We start from the raw sequence: 19277 nt of genomic DNA on the forward strand, positions 1-19277 counted from the left end.
TATGTCTGGGTAGGCATGAAGATAGGATTAATAATGTAAGCTGCTGTTCTGTTAGTTTTTTTAACTTACGTTTTCCTTTTCTTTTATTTTTATGTTTATTTTTTCTTACTCATGTTTTTCCTTAACAAGCATGCTACTTTTTTGGGGGGCGGAGGGGGCTTCTCTGTGTGGCCTTGGCTGTCCTAGAACTTGCCCTGTAAACCAGCCTGACCTCAAACTCAGAGATCCTCCTGCCTCTGCCTCCTGAGTGCTGAGATTAAAGGTGAGTGCCACCTCGGCCTGGCTGCTCCTATTTACTTTTGAAACCTAATCTTGTAGGGAGGTGGTGAAGAAATGGCTCTGTGGTTAAGACTGCATATTACGCTTGCTAAGAACCCAAGTTTGATTTCAAACACCCAGCCTGGGGGATTCACAACTGCCCATAACTCCAGCTCCAGAGGGCAAGCCAATAACTCTGACTTTTTTTTTTTTTTTTTTTTTGGAGCTGGGGACCGAACCCAGGGCCTTGCGCTTCCTAGGTAAGTGCTCTACCACTGAGCTAAATCCCCAGCCCCAATAACTCTGACTTTTAAAGGCACCTGTACTCACATACTGACAGGAGTGTGCACACACACAAAGAATTAAAAAAAAAAAAAACACAAGGCGTATACACACAGCACATGCGTATGCCATACATACGTAGATACATGCAAACAGACTCATGTGTGTATGCAGACATACCAACATACACACAAACTCTAAGCCGCATACTGGGCTAGCTTAAGCGTTAAATGTAAGGCCAACGGATTGAGTGACAAGGTCCTCCTTTAGTAATCTTGGGCAGTTGTATGCCGGAACAAGGTCTGAAGAGGTTTGCTGCTTGAATGTGGTCTACGGTTTACCTTCACACTAGTGGCTTTTGCTTGCTTGTTCGCTTGCTTGCTTGTTTGTTTGTTGAGACAAAATCTCAGTATGTGACTGGTCTGGAACTCTCTATACAGACCAGGATACCTAGAACTCCCAGAGATTCATCTGCCTCTGCCCCCTGAGTGCTGGGGTTAAAAGTGACACCAGGATGAATTTTGTTTATAACAAAGTCCTTTGTCTCCCAAAGTGCTGGGATTTAGGCCTGTGTCACAACACCTAGCTTCTTAATGGCTATACAAATTGATCATGCAACTCCTGTCTCCAAAGCCTTGATATTTTTATATTGGATAAAGCCTCTAGAAACTATGAGAAAATAACAGACTGGACATATTTGATTTTTAGGAGTTTTTAAAGATTGCGTTTGTTTAGTGTGGGAGTGGGTAGGAGGACACTGGGGTGCTAGGTCATATGTGCTGAGGTCAGAGGACAGCTGACTAGAATCAGCTCTGTCCTCCAACAACGCTGCTCCCAGGGATTGGACTTAGAGCATCCTGGTTATCAGTGTGCCTTTACCTGCAGAGCCTTCTCACCAAGCCCCTTATTCTCATATTCTCTCTCTCTCTCTCTCTCTCTCTCTCTCTCTCTCTCTCTCTCTCTCCCCTCCCCTCTCTCCCTCTCCCTCTCCCTCTCCCTCTCCCTCTCCCTCTCCCCCCCTCAGTGAATAAAAAAAAAAAAAAAAAAAAGCGGGGTTGGGGATTTAGCTCGGTGGTAGAGGGCTTGCCTAGCAAGCACAAGGTCCTGGGTTCGGTCCCCAGCTCCGGAAAAAAGAAAAAAAAAAAAAAGAAAGAAAGAAAGAAAGAAAAGAAAAGAAAAGAAAAAGGAAAGGAAGGACAGGAGTTCTCCTAGGTATGGTGGCAGAGAAGGATTATTGGGGATAGGAGGGGAAGCAAAGCCAGAGGCAGGGACGGCTGGGAGAGTCCAGATATGACCAGACTGATCTAGGCCAGAGGGGAGGGGGGAGGGGAAACCAGCTGCAGCAGCCAGGAGGCCAAAGGTACAAAAGGAACAGGTAAACAAAATGGTTGGATTATATATGGAAGAGGAGTTTCAGTTCCCAGGGCTGGAGAGTTCAGAGTAGGAACAGGGTGGGTCAGCCAGGAGGGTAATGGGTAGGAACTGAGGGATGCTGGGAGAACCTGGAGACCAGGTCTGCTTTGATTTGTCAAATAGGCACCTCAGCCCCCTCAATGCGTTTGAAACTTAACAATGTGCTCGTGTGTGCATTTCTGTGTGCTTAAACTCATGCCGGTGTGGAGGGCACCAGGTGTCCTGCTCAGTCACTTTCTTTTTTCACTTCCTTAGGGCAGTCCTCACACTGACCCTATCTAGACTGACACTCAGCAAACCCCAGGAACCTTCTGTCACAGTGCTGGTGTTACACATGTGTGCACCACGACCATCATTTTATGTGCATGTCAGGGATCTGAATTCAAGTCTTCATGCTTGTACAGTGAGCTCCACGTGTGTGGTTTTTTTTTTTTTTTTCAAATCAAAGTTCACAGACATATGTAGTAGAGAGTTAATAAATCATACCAACATTCAGGACTTTTAAAAAACAATCTTACTGTGTGGCCCAGGCTAGCCTAGATCTCTCTATATAGAATGGGCTGGCCCCAATCTTACAGAGCTATGCCTGCCCCTGCCTCCTGAGTGCTAAGATCAAAAGCTCATGCTATCTGGTAGCTAGCATCCAGTTTTATAAATTGTGATAAGCAGGGAGTGTTGATGCATGCCTGCAATCGTACCTCTTGGGAGGTGAAGGCAGGAGGATGGAGATTTTGAGAGCAATTGGGGCAACAAATTGAATTCCAACCTGGACCATGAAAAGACTGGTCCAATAAAAATAAATTAAAATAAATAAATAATTAAGTAAGCAAATAAACAATATTTCGTACTCTGTGGGGATGGGTTTATTGGGTGGTTCTAGGGGGTCTCTGGGTGCTTTCTGGTGTTATAGTCAAGCCAGTGGTCAGACCTGAAGGCCTGATTCTCCTGCTGAGTCTGCTGTTTTCAAGTAGCTCGCTTTCATGGCTGGTAAGCTGGTGTTGCCTGTAGGTAGGAGGCTGCACAGCCTGGCCACAGGGTAGGGGGTTGTCTGTGACACAGGGCAGTGGCTTTCTTCAAAAGCTGCACGTTGCAGTAAGTCTCCAACCCCAACGAGCCCGTATAAACAACACACAACGCAGTTATAATTATAGCTGCTCGTCTAGACTGGGCAGATCGACCACTGTACTGCTCTATTCCCCAGCTATGAGATCCCCTGCCACTTGCAGCTTCTCCAGGCCACGTGCTCCTGCTCCATATTCTTCCTCCTCTTCTGTCTTTTCTTTCTTCCTCCTCCTCTGAGCCCTCCTGACCCATATTCTCCTTCCTGCCCAATCATTGGCTGTTGCCTTTATTCAACCAGTCAAAATGGAGAAAAAGCTCAGTGAGATCACCTGAGTACGTGATCTACTCCTCATCAGGGGCAGCCCCTCTTGAGGAAGCAGAATTGACATCAAGTTACAAACAACACCAGGGCAACCCACAACAGCTGCAGCCTCAGAAGTCACGCTGTATAATTTCTCCAGTGGCAGGTCAGTCACGTAGGTCAGGTCTGTCTCTTGTGGAAGGAGATGACACGAGGCCGTGAGTGACACCAGACCAGAGTCACTTCAGCTGGGAATGTGACCTTAGTAAAAGGATGTGGAGGCGGGGGAATCAGGAGCTTAAGGTTATGCCAGCTCCATAGTGAGTTAGAGGCCAGCCTGGACTACGTGAGACATTGTCTCAAATAATGAAGATAGATAGATAGATAGATAGATAGATAGATAGATAGATAGATAATAAATAGATAGATAGATAATAGATAATAGATAGATAGATAGATACATAGATACATAGATACATAGATAGATACATAGATAGATACATAGATAGATACATAGATAGATACATAGATAGATACATAGATAGATACATAGATAGATACATAGATAGATACATAGAAAGAATTGCTTTAGGATTGGAAAAATAGTTCAGGGTAGAGGGATGACCAAGTGTGTGTGAAAGCCCAGGATCAGTCCCCAGTACTAACACACGCACACGTGCACACACACACAGAGTTGTCTTAGGGACTCTGCCTGACTCTGCCTTTTCAGCATGATATATTGATGTGTGCCACCAAAAACACAAATATAAAGATGGCTGTTCAAAGGTAAAGATCATTGATCAATGAGGAATTTGCCACCTCTCCAGTCCCCTACACTTTGGAGGATTCCCTGAATAGTGAGGCGGCCTGGTGGGTGAATGCCCTGGGCAAGTCTAGAGTTCTAGTGTCTTCCTTATCAGATCTTTCAGTCTCCGACCTCTGTCAATCTATTATCATTGTTCTCTGGGATGAAAGTCACCTCACAGTCTCCTAAACTATTATCATCATTCATTTCTTCAGTGCTACAGATGGAACTGTGGTCATTTGAATGAAAACGGCCCTCATAGGCTCACAGGGCGCGGCACTATTAAGGGATGTGGCCTTGTTGGAGAAAATGTGACACGGGGGGTTGGTTATTGGGGATTCAGAAGCCCAGCCAGGCCCAGTGGCCCCCTCATTCTGCTGCCTACTGATCCAGAGGTAGAACTCTTGTCTCCTTCTCCAGCACCATGCCTGCATGCTGCCGTGCTTCCTGACATGATAACAACAGACTAAACCTCTCGACTATAAAAAAGTCAGGCCCAGTTAAATGTTTTCCTTTATAAGAGTAGTTATGATCGTGGTGTCTCTTCGCAGCGATAGAAACCCTAAGACAGGAACCAAACACCACTGAGCTACATCCCCAGCCTTCATTTCTTACTTCTCATTTGTGTAAGAGAGCCATGGACTAGGATTCAGGAGCATCACACATATTTAATCTTGAAGGTCTGAAACAGACGTCAATACTATCCGCAAATGCCCAGCTTATATTTCCACAGCAACATTCAATGAACACAGTCGGTTGGGCCATTCGTGGTCAGGCTTCAGATTGGAGGATGTCTCTGTCTGGATCGATGAGGGCAGAGGAGCTGTGACTTGGCCTGGTTAACACTGTGACCTGCGGGTTCTGAATCACCAGGGCAGGGCAGCTCCAAAGGAAGCAGCGTGGGCTTTCCAGGAAGTCATTCACCAAGTCCCCAGTGTGTGGGTGGGAAAAGAGCATGCTAAGAGTGGCCATTGGACTCAGAAAGCACAGCTGCTGCACGCACTCACCAACGGTGTGAGCTCAGAGCCTGATACATCTTTAAACGGGAGATGACAGTACCTAGTGCATAAGATTGCTGTAAGGATTTGTGGGGGAAAAATGTCTGCAAGGAGCTCACTAGATTGTCTGGCTAACAGTAAGCAGTCAAACATTTGTCTAGACACACACACACACACACACACACACACACACACACACACACAGTGTTCACAACCATTACCTCCCTATTTTATTTTATATATTTATTTTTTATTTTTTTCCAGAGCTGAGGACCAAACCCAGGGCCTTGTGCTTGCCAGGCAAGGGCTCTACCACTGAGCTAAATTCCTCAACCCTTCTTTTTTTAAATCTCTCTCTCTCTCTCTCTCTCTCTCTCTCTCTCTCTCTCTCTCTCTCTCTCTCTCTTCAGCAAGAAGTTTAAAACATCTTGGTTAAAGGACAGACCAGAGTAAGCATAAGATATGATTGTGGAATGGAACACAGTTATGTACAATTTTGAATGCTCTGAGAGTTTGCGAGGTAGGAGTTAACGAGGGGAAATCCTTCTCTAGGAGTTAGATGTCAGCCTGAGTTTAAAGTGTAGAAAGGGCCAAGAATGATTGGAGGGTGTACCGCAAAGACAGACAGAGAGACAGAGGTCATAGCTTGAATGAGTTAGGCAGTCCCTGGGGAGGGCGAGAGGTTAGATGTTAATTAACAAGGGAACTCTCAGGAAATAGCCACACAGCGGGAAGTAGCTTAAGTGAAACTGAGACAGAAGCAAAATCCACCCTAAACTTGGCTTGGGGCTGGGCTAGCCCAGATGGTAGGGTCAGGGAAGGTTCCTTCCCAATCTCACAGGCAGGCTATCTTCAAGTCCTAAGCAAGAAGCTCATCTTTACCTCAGTGATCAGGAAAAGCCCTTTCTGAACCCCGAGACAATTTCGCAGTGATCACTGTTGTGGCCTGAGTCCCAGTCACGGTGGCCTTGGTGGGAATGGGTTGAGCTGGGCACAAGGACTTGGCTCATCCCCACCAAGAAAGAGTTCTGCTCACAAAGTCAGGGATTCTGCCAGACGGGGGAACAGACCTGCCCAATATCCCTATACCATCTGCTAACACCCCACGGGCAACAGGCCTTCTGTTCCAACCTCACACCAGCCTCCTGAGCCAACAGGGTCCCTGAAGTGATCGCGTTGTCATGGGCTTATATCTGTTTCTAGAAAGATCATCTACTAGCAGACAGGTGTTCTGAGCATTTACATTCCTGAATTTACTGAACACGGGGTCAGCAGGGTGGAGCCGGCTGGGTACAGGAGCTGTAACACAGCGCAGCGGCGAGCACCGCCTCAGTGCAGCTGACGAGGGATGAGTAGGTTAACGTAGCTGTAGAGCTAGTTTACTAAGACAGATCGGTGTGTGTCGGCTATTTCCGCTGTCGTTTCCCGTGTCATGTGTAGGCTTCAGTTCAGCCGATTCTCAAGACAATTTTATTTTGGAGACAGAATCCCATGTAGCCAGGGCTGCCTTCGAACTACTCGTAGTCAAGGGTAACCCAGAAACCGCTAGCCCTCCTGCATCCACCTCCCTAGAACTTCCGACCCAAGGCTTCACGCATGCTAAGCACTCTATAACCAAGCTACATTCCCAGCTCTCCCGGCAGTTTCTAGAGAATGGCCTGTCTGCAGTAAACCACACACATTCTTTTCAACATCCCCCTTGAAAACTTCTGCATCAAGAGGGTGGGGGTGGGGGTTGAACACGAGTCAGTGCAGGAAACCAGTGAGGATCAGTAGTAGAAGGCTTCAGAGTTCCCGGCCAGCTTCCAGGTGAGTGGATAATTAAATTTGGGGTGGTTCCTGGGAGAGTGCCAGCGATGGAGTTGAGCATCTGGGGCTCACATTACTTCGGATGCTCGGCTGTTTACTTACTATAGCCTCATTAAAGAGCTGAGAAAGACTGAGTGCCCAGCGCTGCACAGGCGAGCGTGGTATGAGGAGTGACTCATCATATTTACTCTCAGGTTCTCCTCTCGTAAAAAGATTAATTCAGGAGAACGCAAACTCCGGGGAAAATGGACCTTCTTCTTCTGGACAGCCCGTGGCTTCCTCAAATTGCTTCACCTGACACTTCTAGAAACACTAGCTAACATCATTCCATCTTTCGCAGGTGGAAGGTTGTGTTGAGCAGTGTGTAAGTCAGCTGGTGAGACTAGACGTTTTCAACATTGGGTTGAGTTTGAGTTTTGATCTGATATCGTTGAGTGGTTTGTTTCTTCGTTTACAAACAGCTATCTTGCTAGAGAGCTCAGACAAGCCTCAAACTTGCGATCCTCCTGCCTCAGCCTCCCAAGTACCTTTACTACAGGCGTGTCAGACCAGACCTGGCGGAGCAAAGTTTTTGACTGGGACCTTTTTAATTTTTGGCAGTGAGATATGGTAAGTGGGGACTGAGAATTGAACCCATGGCCTTATTAATGCTAGGCAAAGTTTTCCCACATTGGTCTTCCCTCTCTGAGTTTCCCCTTGGTCCTTCGGCACTGGCTTGCCTCAGTGTCTGCCCTAGGCAAAACCTTTATGCAGAGAGAGCATGGAAGGCTGTGAGTCACACAGCTCCTTTCCCGGAAGAAGGCTTTCCTGCCCTGTTGGGCAGGTCCATCAGGCAAACCCATGCGGCCAACAGTAAATGCTACAGTTCAGGCAATGGTGTCCTTTGATCTTTCCGACTAGAAGAGTAAGCCCAAGTAACTTAAATCTAAGCAAGAAACACAAGTTAGTCACTTCTTAACTCTTAGGCAGGTCTGGTCTTTACCAACTGTCTCTAACACGCTACTTAAACTCCTATTTTAACAACTTTATCCCTCTGGAACCTCTCTGTTCAGTAATCCCTTAGGTCATTTCCCAGGGCTCTTACTGGCTTGTTTTATTCACAGTGTCGCAGATGTCCCTGTACTACCCTGTATCTTTGGAATCATTGACCGTAACTTATAACTTATAGCCCTTCCTCGGTAATAAAATTTCACACAATTCCAGGCATTACCACTTAGGTTGTTAAAAATCTAGGTATTTTCAGGGGGTCAAAGATAGGTAAGAAGTGAGACAGTGGCCAAGTGTGGACGTAGACTTGTTCATTTAGTGGCCCCTGGGCTTTGAAGGTGGAGAAGCCAAAAATAAACTTGGGAACAGTCTGGAAAACGGCCTCAGAAGAGAGTTCAAAGGTAGACATGGATCTTTGGATTGATCAACTTGTAAGCAATAGGTAAAAGCCACAAGGACAGTAAACCCACAGAGAGGGCATACATTGTGGGATGGGCAGAAGAAGAAGACCCAGCAGTAGAGAAGCAGGAGATTTGGGAGGGAATCCTGTCCTGCCAAAGTCCAGGCTGCTTCTGGAAGACAAGGAGCACACTCAGTGCTCAGGAGGCTGAGGCAGAGGGACCGTGTGAGTTTGAGGCTGGGTTGGCCACAGAAGTAAGTAAAATGGAATTTTTTTCAGACCATGTCTCTGTGGGGGAGAACTGTACAGTGTGAAATAGCAGCAAGGGAGACAAAAAAGAGATTGTTAGAGGCCATGGTGGTCCGGGGACAGGAAAGGTTAGAAAGAAGGGCCAGTGGGAAGTCAGAGAGCAGAGAAGACGGGGGTGTGTGTGGGGGGGGTGTCAGTCTTGTTGCCCTGACCCTTCTCAACGCAGCAGGAAGCTGGGTCATGTGCTGAACAGGAAAGAATTTGAGTGCGTGTATATGTTGTAAGAGTGTGTGTGCACATGTGTGTCCAGCTGTACTTGTTCATGTGTGCATGTGTGGTTGCTAGAGGTGGACAGTGGGAGTCAGCCTCTATCACTCTCCACTTCATTCTTAAACTGGGAGAATAGGGGCTGGAGAGATGGCTCAGTGGTTAAGAGCACTGGCTGCTCTTCCAGAGGACCTGGGTTCAATTCCCAGCACCCACATAGCAGCTCACAACCATCTGTAATTCCAGTTTCAGGGCATCTGACACCCTCACACAGACATACACGCAGGCAAAACACCCCAATGCACATAAAAATAAAAGTGTCTTTATTAATTCTTTGAGACTTTCATGCAATATATTTTGACCATTTCATCACCCCTCCATAGCTCCCCCACTGTCCTTCTCTACCTCCCTACCCACCCACTTTCTCTTAAAAATTAAAAAGATGGGGCTGGGGATTTAGCTCAGTGGTAGAGCGCTTACCTAGGAAGCGCAAGGCCCTGGGTTCGGTCCCCAGCTCCGAAAAAAAGAACCAAAAAAAAAAAAAAATTAAAAAGATAAACAAACAAATCCCCAGTTTGTATAGGTCAACTACTCCTAGGTATGGAGCCTATCCACAGACATGGTCTGTTTGTATACCATTTGTCACTCCACTAAGGAAAGCTAACTTCCCTTTTTCCAGTAGCAATCAAGTGCCAATAGCCCCCCCATTAGGGCTGGAACCTCGTGCCTGTCTACCTCTCCTGCGTGCTGTGATTTCTATCAGGCTTGAGCTTTTGAAGGCCTCGCCTGTGCTATCACAACTGCTGTGAATTCCTACAAGCATCTGCCGTATCTGCCGAGTCAAGGCACCCTCGCCTCCTTACAATCTTTGTATCTGTTCTTCTGCGTAGATCCTTGAGCCTTGAGGGGAGGGGTGTGAAAGGGATATCTCATTAAGGGCTTAGCTCCAGTGTCTCTTATTCTCTGCACGTACTCCAGTTCCCACCTGATTCGTAAAAACCAGCTCTCTCACTGGAGCTGCTCAGGTGAGGCCAGCTAGCCGGGTGAATTCCATCACCTGCCCGGCTCCGCCCCTTCAGCAGTGGTCATGGATGTGCCTCGCATGTCTGCCTTTTCCATAGACACCGAGGAGCTGAACTCAGGCTCTCAAGCTAGTGCAGCAAGCACTTTGTCCGCTGATCCACCTTTCCAGCTACCCGTGCTTTTAATGTTATGGTCTCTTTCTGTGGCCCAGGCTAGTCTCAAACTTGCATTCTCTCTCTGGACTCGGCCACCGTGCCCAGCTTGGAATTGTTTGCCTTTATTTTCCTGTTGAGACAGCATCTCGTACTGTTGGCCAGGCTGTCCTGGAACTACACAGCCCCCATTTGGCTTTGAAATGGCAGGGATGCTCCTGTTTTGAGTGCTGGGACGTCAGGGTGAGTCTCCCAGGCTTGTCGCTCTTTAAAGATAAAAAAGAGGTGGTGGTATAGCTCAGCGAGTAAAGACTCTTGTCGCCAATGCTGAAACGCTAAATCCAATCCCCATGACCAACTTGGTGGAAGGGAAGAATGCCCAGGATGTCCCAGGATATACACCAACAGTTCACTCAAAAACAAACAAATAAATGCAAACAAAATATGCTCCCCTTAGCGTCTCTAGGCCTCATATATTACAATTCCACTTTGGACACTCTGACTCACTTTCTTTTGAACATCAGCCGTCATGCTTAAGAGATAAAAGCTTATGTCAAATGTCACAAATGCTAAGGTCAGTCAGTGGAGCCCACTGTGGGAACTTGTGACCAGCGGAAGGCCTGGTTCTAGTGCACAACCTGGTTTACTGTGGTAAATCCACCCAGCTCTGTGAGAGTCGTATTGACAGAAAGATTGATGGCTGAGCAATGTGCTTTAGCAAACACAATGAATCAAAGGCCACCGAGAATGTCGAGATCTTCCTTAGAGAAAATGGAAAACCCCTCAGGGTAGGGAGGTCCCCTGAGAAATTGTACTGTTCCCGGTGTAATAATAGACTAGAAAGCCGTTGATTATGGGATAGGTGTGGGAGCCGAGAAACGGAAAGAAAGAAATATGAGTCAATCAGAATCCTCATTCCGTGTCCTTCGGCCTCTGTCAATCATATTCGGGAAATGGCGGGTGCATTCACTGTAGTATCTCTTCCCGCCCTGGACTGCTGCTTCCGGTCTGGTGGAGACTCAGATGTGCAGTTGTACTTCCTGCTCCGTTTAACACTTGCTGCTACATGTGATGGAAACTTCCTCACGGGAAGAGAGGTTGGCCAGGAGGAAAATGATAGGTGTGTAGCTCTAAGGCCTCTCTAAATTTAAAACCTCACTCTGCTTTGCTTCGCGGCTTTGAATCGTGGCCCCAGATTTCTGCCCCAGAATTTGGGGAACTCGTGTGGGCAGGCTCACCCACTCTGCTACGGAGTTTGGCAGAAGCCTGCCTGTGCCTGCTCAGGATGTTCACCACACCTCAGGGCCGGGCCCCTAGCAGCTATCCAAACCTGACGGACAACCAGCCAGAACCTGCTTACGGTTGGCTAGCGGCCAACTTGGAGTCCCCCTAGCGCTGCGGCCCTCAAAATCCTGTGAATTGGCATGTTCAGAGACACAGAGCTGCAGAATACAGAGGCACATCTCAGAGGGACAACAAGACCTTTAAGTATACAATAGAAAATTAAGGAAAATTAAAAATAAACGTCAAAAGTATCTTGGCTCTACTTAAAATTTCCCAACCTAATCCCACCCCCTTCATCTTGATCTGCACTCCAGGCTGGATTTGAATTTACAATCCTCCTGCCTCTGATTGGGATTACAGACAAGTGCCACCATGCCTGGCTCAACTTTCAAATCTTTTGTTACATTTAGTATGCGCCCATACTGGCCACAGCACGAACACAGAGGTCAAAGAACAAATTGTCCTTGAAAGAATCAGTTCTCTCCTTCCACCAAGTAGGTCCTAGGTATCGCACCCCAGTTTTCAAGCCTAGTAGCAAGGTGCCTTTATTCACTGAGCTATCTGGCTAGCTGGCTTTTTCCCTTTAAAAATAAAATTAGGCAGTCAACATTTATAATGTGTTTATTGGTTGCTCATGCCTTCTGGATATTCTTCAGAAAGTAAGAAGTACTCACTGTCTCAGTCCGGGTTGGAATGGGCTCTTAGATCCCATCTCTCTCATCCCCACCAGAACCTTTGTTCCCTGTCGGGAGCCCTGGATTCCGACCAACCTCCATAAGGTGATTCTCTTGCTAGATACATTTTGAGGCTGTTCCTCCTGTTGTTTCCGGGTCTGTGATGGGACACCTTTCCCACTTGGACTTAGGCTGTAGTCTATACCTGTTCTCTATGCTCAATCTCAATGCTGAACAAGCAGTGAGGGGTAACAGCCGTGGGGAAGGGGCCCTGCTGGCCATTGTCACCATTCTGTGAATAACCACCTTTCCTCTGTACCTGGATTTGGAGATGTTTGTGAACACCTCTTTTGTGTGTTCTGCTCTGCTAACTCTTCTAACACAGCTGGTTTTTTTATTTACTGCTGCATCGATCACAGTATTTTCTTGCTTCTTGGAGAGATTAACCATGGACCTATTTCTATTTTTTTGAGATATTCTGTGTATACAAACGGGAATGAAAAGAGCTCTCCCATCCATGACCCCTGAGTTCACCTTCTTTCCTAACGGCCAGGAAGCCAGCAGGATTTATGGGCGGAATGAGAGGCAGGAAGTGAAGAAGGTCATTCTGAACTTAGGCACCTGACAAGTCACCCAGTCCTCAAGCTGGGGAATCACTCCAGTAATGTGCACTGAACAGGAAGTGATGTCAGAGCCTAGGAGCAGGGAGGGTCAAGTGCATGGCAGGAGTTGGGGTCAGGAGTCAGATATCTGTCTGCCAGCAAAGTTTGGCGCCTTTGCAGAAGCAACATTCCAGGAAACAAAGGCCATCCCTCAAGGGGATTAAAGGAAAGCTTAAGCCATTAGAGCTTTAATGCTGATCTACGTGCATGTGTGTGCATGTGTGTGTGCTTGTGTGTGCATGTGCATGTGCATGTGTGTGTTTGTGTGTATATGTGTGTGCATAGACATGTATATATGTGTCTGTGAGTGTGTATATGTGTGTGCACGTGTGTGAGCTTGTGTGAGCTTGTGTGTATGAGCATGTGTGTATGTATGATCATGTCTGTGTGTATATACTTGTATGTGTATGTATGTGTGTACATATACATGTATATATGTGTGTCTATGTGTCTATGAGTATGTGTATATGTGCACTATGTAAGCATATGCGTGTGGCATACTTGTGTATGTGTGTTTATGTTGTATGTGTATATGTATGTATGTGTATATGTCTGTGTGTGTGTGTGTACATATACATGTGACTATGAGTGTGTGTATATTTTGTGTGAGTGAGAGTGTGTATGTGTGTGTGTCTGTGGATTGAACCCAGAACCTTGGGTGTGCTAGAAAAGTGCTCATCACTCAGCTACCCTCTCGGCCTTGGAGTTATTGTTGCCTTAGCATTCTGTGTCCCATTCAGGAATGAATCACAGTCACACGGAGTTTTGAGTAGGCACTGCTCTATAGTGTGTGCGATCCTCATCTCCCTACCAAAGACATGGGTGTCTGGGGCCTAAGGCATGCTCAGCTAGCCAGACCCTCCTCTCTAGGACTTGGAATACCAAGAGAGGAAGCTAGAAGGTTAAGTATGGGAAAAGCCTCCTGCACTGGTGGTGTCATGCTGTGCCTGGGGTCCTATGACATGATGGTGATGGCCATCTTTGTTGTTCATCATCCCTTGGTTTCCAGTCCATGTCCCAATCCCTTCTCCCAAGCCCTCCTGACCACCATGTGGACTATTCAATTCTTCCAGTTCACTCCAGCTTAGGAAAAATTAGCCAGTGCTGACGCCCACACTTCTGCAGCAGAGTTAGACTGGTTCATCTGCTGCCCCCCGCCCTTAAGCCTAAGGAGATGGCTCTGGTGCTGCTAGCTGGACAACCTGGCAGCAGGCATGGCTGCTCCTCCATGAGAGAGCTATACTTACAGAATCTAAAATCATCCCAGGCAAGGCTTGGGAGGGCGGTGTTTTAAAGTGGGCACAATAATCTGAATGTAAAGAGAAACCCCACAGAATAGTCTCTACAAAGCCGATCTCAGACCCCATACCTCAGAAGCAAGAGAAATTGAGTGTTTCCACATATTTAAGTCAACTTTTTTTTTCCTTTCCAGCATCGGGAACTGAACTAGTGTATGCTAGGCAGGCACTCTCCCACTGAGCTAGATCTGCAGCCCTCTTTTTACTTTAATGATAAGGTCTCACCAAGTTGCCCAAACTGGCTTTGGATTTGTGAGAACCCTGCCTCTGATCGGATCAGGGGACTGTACCACCAGACCTTGCTTAAATCAACTTAAGAGAACTTTGTCTTCAGACAGGGTCTTCCTGTGCAGCCCAGGCTGGCCTTGAACTCCCAGAGATCTACTTGCCTCTGCAGAAAATCCACTTGCTCCAAAGTGCTGGGGTTAAAAGTGTGTCCACTGTCAGATTCTTCTACTTGATTTTAATTTTACCTTTTCCTACTTAAGGGGAAGGAACTGTCTTCCCACATGTGCTAGACTGTCCCCAGGTTCCCAGAACCTTGAGGGTTGTTTGTGTGTTTTTGTTTGTTGTTAACAGTGATTTAATTCTCAAGGGTCATTTGGAAGCTCAGAGTGTGGCAGTGTTGACATCCAGAGTGTTTCTAGTCCTTGAATTGTATTAATGACAGCCGAGACCACCACTGTCCTGGCCAGTGCTAGGACATGCCACACCAGATGGCTTTTCCCTCTTGGTTTTTGGGTTAGTCTTTGAAGCATGAGGATTTTGGGCAAGGCCACTGCCCAGATTTATGTGCCTCTGGTCTCCCGCAAAGCTAAGACTTGAAGATTTGATAACCTCCCAAGGAAATGGCTCTAGCTGCTGACGATGGAGGAGCCTTGACCTTCCTTCCTGCCTCCATGAGTCTTTGAACCTGACAGGCATCCTGTTTTCTTTATATATTTACATGTCCTCTGTAGGACCCTCTACACCACCGGATAAAGTCAACAGCTTAAACTTTTAAGGTAAACATTGTAAAGGAGAACATCAGTATGTTGGTATGTATATCTAATCCCAATGCTAGAGAGGCTGAGGCAGGAGAATCCCTGCGAGTTTGCAGCCTGGGTTACATAGCAAGACCTGTCAAAGTCGGGGTGGGGAAATTCACATGAGAACATTCTTTCTGCCTTACTGAAAACCTCCATCAGGGCTAGGTGAACAAAGTCTTTTCTATTCTTTGCTCAGAGAGAAGGAGGGGATAGGTCCCGACAGGGGGTAGGAGGATAATTTTAAAAAATTAATAAATTTTTAAAAAAGTTTTGTCAACACTATCTAAAATTAATGAGAGGAAACATAGAAATTCTAAATGCTATCAGCTGCCAAATAGAAGGGTTAATTGGATTTGTATTTGATGTCACTGTCTCCTGGGAGTCTTTGAGGTTTTCCTAGAAAGGCTGAATAATCCCTAGGCTATATCCCCGCAGATGTCACTCCCCCCTCCATCACCATCGCCCTTTAGAATTAGGGACGAGGAGAGCTTCTTATTCACATTTGGTAAATCAAGCCAGCAACTTGATCTCTAATTAGTATGGAGTCGGTATTTCAACAGAAAACAAATATTTGTGTTATGAATGAACTAACACATTATATAACCCACAGTTCAGCTCCTATGGGTCTCTCGGGGCAGCTGCTTCTCTGAATGAAACCTATCTGCTGTAGACATGGGCAGCAAAGCCACACGGGCGAGGAATGTCTATTGGCTGGTGAGCCCAATAATTCACTGGGACACTAAAAAACAAGTTATAAATGTTGATTCCGAGAAGCAATGAATCCACATCCCCAAGTCATTCATATATATATGTATATATATGTAGATGATATAGATATAGATATAGATATAGATATAGATATAGATATAGATATAGATATAGATATAGATATATTCTCTGTCACTATTTCTGGGGAGACATGAGCAAACGTCTACTCACATCAGATGGAGAACTGAGGAAAGACTAAAGTGTAGGTACCACTGGAGTCCAACTTGACGAACCAATGAGTTTTATTTGGGTTACTTACCAGAATGAGTTAGGGATTACTTACAGCAACAAAAATGACCCAAAGATGGCTCATCACCAAAGCCCACTCCAGCATGTGTGATAGCTCACAAAAGCTGGGGACCAGGAGCACATGGCATAGCCTGCAGGTGGCTCAACAGGTTGGGGAGTGTCTCTTTTAGGCAGCTCAGGTGGTCTGGCACACTTCCAGATGGCTTGGCTGATCTCTGTTTCTTCTAGGTCGCTTAGCTTGTTTGAGAGTGAGTCCCTTAACAATCCTTACAGCTTATATACGATTGGGGAAGGAGGAGCCTACTGTGTCTGGTCACTTTCTGGGACTTCCTGAAGACTTTGAGTTGTTTATTTCCTGAGCAGAAGAAGCTTCCCCACAGGATGGAAAGCCTCACCTCCCCTTAGAATACCCTGTTGTCTCACCTCCTTTCTAATGTCCTGGTCGGAATATGTTCCCTTCAAGATGGGAGGTTTTAATCTGGGAGGAAACTGCTGTGCAACAATACGAAGGGCAGTTCCTGGTACAATTGATCCCGCACTATGCAATCAGCTGAAAGAGGAGACAGGCAGGACTTTAGGGAACCACTACCAGTGTAGATGTGAGTCACGGGGCCCCTGACTCAAATGTGCTCACAGCAGACAAGGGTTTGTTGTTCTATTTAATAGGGACAGTGGTGGGTTGGTTCTAGGATTGGCTTGTTCAGGGGCTTAGTGACATCATGGAAGTCTCCGTTCCTGCCCATTTTTACCTCTCTGCCATCCTCTGTGTGGCCTCCCATGGCTGTGACAATCAGATTTTCTGCACCAGAAAAAAAGGAATGGTTTCTTCATGGCTGTCCCTACTGAACAGCTTAAGAATTCCTTCCACTGTCACACCCCATTCACTGGCTCAAAATGAATGGAGATTTCCCCTAAGGCTTGACCTGATGATGACCTTTTTCCAGTCTCTGGGGCTCAGAGACAATTTCTTTACAAGGAAGGAAGAGAGTTAACAGCCTTTCAGCCCCGTGTGTCACGTCAGCTTACCCCAGTTCTTAAGCTGCACCACAGTTCTTAGGGTTGAGATATTTACCAGCCATGAGTGTGTGTTCTCCAACCCATACCCACCAGGTGCCCCATTTCACGTCCCCACTAGCCCTCTATTTGAAACTTGTGAGAATCTCTTCTTTGTGGATAAGACTGGGAGATCAGAACACCATCTATTCATTAAATCTCTTGTCGTTATTCTTAAATTCTATTTGGAGGAGGGTTAAAAATCAAATACTTACTTGCTCTTTATTTATGGGTGTACACTTGAGTTTATAAGCACCATATATGTGTGGAAACCCTTGGAGGCCAGTAGATGGGCTAGGATCCCAAGGAATTGGAGTTACAAGTGGTTATGACCCACCATGTGGATGCTGAGAACCAAACCTGTGCCCTACGCAAGAGCTGTAAGTGCTCTTAACTGCTAAGCCCTCTCCAGTTCCCCTGCCCCCTTCTGTCAATAGAATCTCACGTAGCCCAAGCTGGGCTCGAACTCTCTATGTAGTCAACACTATTCTTGAGCCCCTGATTTTCCTGCCTTTACATCTCAAGTGCTGGGATGATAGGCCCTTGACACCACGCCACATTAATATATACTAATAGTAGATATACCAGACCCACATAGAGCAAGGCTCTATGAAAGGCTGCTGAGGATATGAAGAAATTAAAGCACAGCTTCGGTCTTCAATGAGTTTACTCAGGAAACAAGCAGACTGGGCTACACCAGGGCTGAGGTTTCTACGATGAAGCAGGGGCAGAGGGAGAACTCTTGATTCCACTCAGGGCACTTTGGGAATACTGCACGGACAACATGGACTGGAGACCAAGACACATTTCTGATGTTTCCAAATTACTGACTTAAAAAATAAATTTTGAGCTGGACATGGTGACACCTGCCTTTAATCTCAGGACTCAGGAGACAAAGGCAGGTGGATCTCTTATTTCAAGGCCAGCCTGGTCTACAGAGCAAGTATCAGAACAGCCAGGGCTACACACAGAGAAACCCTCTTGAAAAAAAATAGAAGAATGTTTTTCTTTAGAATAATAATCAGTTTATACTTAAGGGTCAATATGAAACATTCCATATGAAAAGACAACATTGGATGGTGTTTGTGCCCTCCAGATTTTGAGAGCATTTCTTGACAGTGTCACTTAACTAATTTATAGGAGGCATCTCTTTGGGGGAGTTAATTACAGCAACAGATGTTAAGTAGTCCTGATGCTAAATATTCTACTTTCTTGGAATGTGTCATGACCTTTCTTATTCTCTCTCTCTCTCTCTCTCTCTCTCTCTCTCTCTCTCTCTCTCCCCACTCAGGATTTTCTTTTTTTGACTCAGGATTACAGTCCTTGCTGACTTCCGACTGGGACTGTTCTGCTTCCTGAATACCAGGCTTGCAGATGTAAACCGCCATGATGGTTCTGCAGATGTCACTTTTACCTGTTTCAGGCTGACGTAGGACTCAGGAAGCTGCCATGGGATGCTTGGGGAGCTACCATATTATGGTGCAGAGGTTCTTGGCTGTTGAGTCTCGGGTATCTTTTCTTCTACCCCAAGTGTCCATCCACTCACTGCTGACACATTGACCTTGCCTCCTGTGGTGGTTCGAATATGCTTGGCCCAGGGAGCAGCACTATTTTGGAGGTATGGCTTTGTTGGAGTGGGTGTGGCCTTGTTGAAGGAAGTGTGTTACTGTGTGGGCGGGCTTTGAGAGCGTCCTCCTAGCTGCCTGAGGATGTCAATCTTTCCATATGCCTTCAGAACAAGAAGTTGAACTCTCAGCTCCTCCTGCACCATGCCTGCCTGGATGCTGCCATGCTCCTGCCTCGATGACAATGGACTGGACCTCTGAACCTGTAAGCCAGCCCCAATGAAATAATATCCTCTGTAAGAGTTTCCTTAGTCATGGTTTCTGTTCATAGCAGTAAAACTCTAACGAAGACACCTCCTTATTATTTATAGAACATTTCCTGTCCTTCGGGGAGGCCCCTGCTCACATGATGTTCCTATCACAACCATGCAAATGATGTCTATATTTGCAATTTTGTCCATCTCTCTTCCAAGTGTTGAGCTCAAATTTCCATAGTACGAGTGGGTATTTCCAGCTGGGCACATTGCTAGAAACAATGTTTACATTCTTCCCTCACCATGCATCCCACTCCTCTCTTACTTTTATTCTTAATATTTATTCAAGTCCAATATGAGTCTCATATCATATCAAGTTACAGGACTTGGTCTTGGTTAGACTGCACAGAGGAGAGCAAGTTGTGGAGTCCTCTGT

The sequence above is a fragment of the Rattus norvegicus genome, chromosome 6 (assembly GCF_021556685.1).
Source record: "Rattus norvegicus strain SHRSP/BbbUtx chromosome 6, alternate assembly SHRSP_T2T, whole genome shotgun sequence".
Lineage (NCBI taxonomy): Eukaryota > Metazoa > Chordata > Mammalia > Rodentia > Muridae > Rattus > Rattus norvegicus.